The 4452-nt window shown below is 45.1% G+C and overlaps 1 pseudogene; it reads right to left on the bottom strand.

Annotated features, from left to right (window-relative positions):
- Positions 1-407: 407 nt before the first annotated feature.
- LOC110327097 lies at positions 408-1925 on the bottom strand (annotated as a pseudogene).
- Between the last annotated feature and the right edge of the window lie 2527 nt (positions 1926-4452).

Below are 4452 nucleotides of genomic sequence, written 5' to 3'. Positions count from 1 at the left end.
AGACACTGTTGACTCCCTCAGGAGCTCAGATTCTCCTGTATTGTTGTTCTGCTGCTTCCCAAGGTTGACTTCAATGTCCAGGTAAACACTGCCTCACTGCCATGTGCACTTTTCAAAACAAATTATGAGAAATTTGAAATGCTTTTTATTCTTTTTTTGGAAGGGATTCATTTCCTTTCTTATTAAGCCTCACTTGATAACTAGAAGAAGCAACTGTGCCTTAAGGCTGGCGGGCCACAGAGCCACTCAAGACAACTTCTTACAGAGAACACGGTGTGACCCTTCCTCATGGCTCTGACCCCAGATCTGCCTGGCTTCTTGTTGGTGAGGCCCAGTAGGATCAGCCTGGGTTGCCCCACCTCCACCTGGTAGCTGGGAAGGAGGGTGGAGGACACAGAAGGTGCGCATCACAGAGAGGTTCCCATCAGGTTCACAGGACCACCGTTGTACTGCTTGGAGATGTCAGCTTCAATCAGCTTCTGCAGCTCTCTGGTCTTCTCCAGGGCAGCAGGTCCGGCTTGGGCTCCAGAGCTGCCTGCTCCTGAAGCGTCTCCTGCTGCTTCTCCACCATGAGTTCCTTCTTCAAAGCCAACAGCTGTGACTGCTTCGGCTTCTGCTGGAGGAAAGGAACTCTGTCACTCGGTTCACATATCTTGAAGAGGTCAGAATCAAAAACAGGAGCTGCATGCGGAGAATGGTGAGCTGGCCGATCAGTTGCTGCAGTGTGGACACCAGGCTGAGCATCTTCTCTTTGGTCTGGCCCTGAAAGATGGCAGGAGCCAGCTGGAACTGGCTCACGGATGGGATGTCGGCCTCCTCGCTCATCTCTACTGCTCTATGAGACAAGAAGTTCTCACGCTCAATGAGCTCATCGATGAACTGATTCAGAGTCTCGGGGTATTCAAGAAGAGTCAGGGCGTCTGAGTCCCGAGTAACGCCCTCTGGAGCTTCGGTTCCTGTCTCCAGCATGGTGATCTCCGAAGCAGCTGCATCGTCCCCCTAGTCTATCCTGTCAGCCCCAGCATCCTTGGACTCAGACTCCAGGGAGATAGATACCCCAGTCTATTCCAGGGCTCTCACCGGAGATGCCAGAGTCGGAAACAGCTTCCACCCAAAGTCGCTCCAGTTGGATCTCATCCTCTTGCACCAGCTCAGGAGGTTCCACCAGTTGTGGCCGCTCCACCACAGAGGGCTCTGTCCCAGTCCTCCGTTCACACACCAGAGAAGAGATTCCCTTCTTCTGCACCTACCGCAACATTGACAGCACCTGCTCTGTGGGGCTGTCACACACAAACTCAACACAGGCCTGGTACAGGTCAATGGCTTTCCCCAGGGACTGAGCTCCTGCTCCAATCTCAGCCAGCTGACTTAGCAGGTCCTTCACCAGGGCCAGACGCTCTCTTCGGACACTGTCTCCCGTGATGCCGTACTGTTTGCAGGAGTGGTAGAACTGCTCCCACATCTCAGCGGCCCCCGCCTGGCCCTTCTCCTTCTCCTCCTGTAATCTTGCTGCAGTTGCCGGCACTTGGCAATCTGCTTCTTCAGCGAGGGGATCTCATAGTTGACATTCTGAAATAGTAGGCTAGAGTTCCACTAAATACATGTTGTCCTTCTTTTACAGGCTTATGATCTCCTGCGAATCCTTCATCCGCTGTGAAAAGTACTAGCCAAAAATATTTTTGGTGGAAGCCTCGGTGCCTTTAAGAAGGTCCTCTATTCTCAGGCAATGGAAGTAATGAATGTAGGATCCAGAGAACAGCTGGGCAATCTCCTGACTCTGGCATGTCCTGGATGGTGGTGTTGATCTTTTCGTGGATGGTCAGCCTCAGGCTTTGCCACTTTAGGTTACAGTGTCTTCTGTCCACCAGCCAATCGAGCAGCTCGCTGATCTGGATGTCGAGGGGCACATGCTGATGGTCCCACATCCTTTCTCTACTTCCACTTCCAGCCTGCTTTTTATTCCTTTGAAAAAGAGAAGACCAAAGTTGCATGTATTAGTCTTTCTCAAGCACCACAGCTCCACACAATGATAAAAACTATAGTTAGGTTGAACTATAGGTTAGGATGGACATGAATACTAAAAAAAGAAATCAAGGGGCAGATGAGATGCAAAAACAGTCAACAGTGCTTGTTCTTCATCCAGAGGACCTGAATTGTGTTTCCAGCACACATATCAGGCAGCTTACCACCATCTATTATTCTAGCCCGAGGGGACTTGATAGCTTTAGTCTCTGCAGACACATGCATGCATGAGCACATATACCCACCTGCACAAAACTTTAAAAGTGATAAAAAACGATTCATTAGAAAAGAAATAGATGGCCGGGCAGTGGTGGCACACACCTTTAATTCCAGCACTTGGGAGGCAGAGGCAGGCGGATTTCTGAGTTCGAGGCCATCCTGGTCTACAGAGTGAGTGCCAGGACAGCCAGGGCTACACAGAGAAACCCTGTCTCGAAAAAAAACCAAACCAAACCAAACCAAAACAAAAAAAAAAAAAAAAGAAAGAAAGAAAAGAAATAGATGGAGAGATGAATCTAGGAGATAAATCTATCCCTGCAGGGATGTCCCTCTGTGTACAGAATTTTATTGTACACTGCATCCCATGATATCTTAACATGGCTTTCAACCTTCCTCATGTTGCCACCCTTTAATACAATTAGCTCCTTATGTTGCGGTGACCCACCACCATACCATGAGACTTGCCAACAATCTTGTGTCTCACAGATTGAGAACCACTGGCTTAGTAGATTAAAAGAGGGGCAGAGGCCAAAAGAGACATTTTTGGGTGAAGTTAGATTACTTGCCTTATAGCATGATAATTATACATGTAGCAGATTTGAGCCTTTTTTTTTTAAAAGCCATGTTCAGGATGTGAGATTGCTTTCCACATGAATGATCTTGGTTCTTGTAGTTTGGGAAACCGCGGTGAACCGCTTGAAGAAATTTAAAGGGTTAAAATGAAAACATTCATGTTTGTTCTTTTCAGACTTCTGTGATAGAATAATTCTTCCCACGCTGCATCATAAACCCACCAATGTTAATCTCCAACCTTTTGGAGATGACAGGGAGCAAACGCAATCCATCAGGAGAAACCTGGCGTCGATTCTTGTCTATCATGGTACTCAGTACTACTTACTTTGTCTTCGAAGCCTCGAAACTCTGTACCAGGTTTGGCAGGAACGTGGAGTGCTCCCTAGGTGACTTGTTCCAAACTTCTGACATTGTTATGATTGTGCAATAGTTAGTAATATGTATCTAGTCTAGCAGAAAGATTCCTGGATTAGATAAACAATATATTGAAGGCCCCTTCGGGTAGTGGATTTTAATCCCTTTCTGGATTTGATTCAGAAACAGCAATAAAAGGACACGCTTTACCCCAGTCGCTCAATACTTTCCTAAAATTCCTGAGTAGACTCCTACAGAGCCTCCCCGTTGGCGCTTGAAGGATCACATCCTGACTTTGCCTATGAGGGCCGTGCTCAGAGTTCAGAACATTTTTGCAGCTGCGGTGAACCTATAGCTCGCTGAGGAAAAACAGCATGAAGCAATTGATCCCACATCCAAAACTAAGAATTCTAACAGAAAGGGGTGGTCAGGGCTGGAAGAGCCTGCTGGCTTCAGATAAACTGTGTGGAGGCACTCATTCAGCTGTCATGGGACCGCCTTTTTAAAAATAAATTCTTTGAGTTTGGGCCCCGATTCTTTCCTTTGCTTCCTATTAATCAGATGAACTTTGTTTTACTGAGAAAATGGGGTGTTGTTTCCAAAGAGCTGCTATCCTGCTGTGCGTCTCCTAGGTGAAATTATTTTATGGAATAACAGAGCATCTTGCTTCACAAACAGCATCTGGGAATTCTTAAGAATCAAAGCTCTTCATCTGAAAGAAAGTAATCCAGTTTTTAATGCAGAACTTAAGTTTTTCTTCTGACCATTTGTGAATAAAATAACACATTTATGTTGTACATTGGGGTGTCTTGAAATACACACACACACACACACACACACACACACACACACACACACACATATATATATATATATATATATATATATATATATATATATATGTATGTATAGTGTGGAAAGGTTGACTTGAGTTAATTTGCATAGTTTTGCTTCATGTGCCCTTTTTAATGGCGAGAATACCTAAATATACTGTTGCGGTAAGTTTTAAGAACTGAATTGAAGTGGAAACTTGAGGGTTCTTTGGAAACTTGAGGGTTGGATGATGTTTTCCTGGAGCAAACACATGAAGAAAACATTTTGGTGAAACAAATACAGGTGAAAGGATGTTTTTTATTCAAGCTGCATGTGAAAGAAGACAAGAGGAAGGATTCTTTTTTTTTTTTTTTTGAAAATGCAACAACTATTTTTTCCTTTTTAAAATTATTATTATTATTTTCTTTATTTACATTTCAAATGCTATCTCGAAAGTTCCCTATACCCCCC

Source organism: Mus pahari, chromosome 9 (assembly GCF_900095145.1).
Source record: "Mus pahari chromosome 9, PAHARI_EIJ_v1.1, whole genome shotgun sequence".
Lineage (NCBI taxonomy): Eukaryota > Metazoa > Chordata > Mammalia > Rodentia > Muridae > Mus > Mus pahari.
Note: the sequence above shows the minus strand (reverse complement) of the source record. Positions and strands in the feature narration are given on the sequence as shown.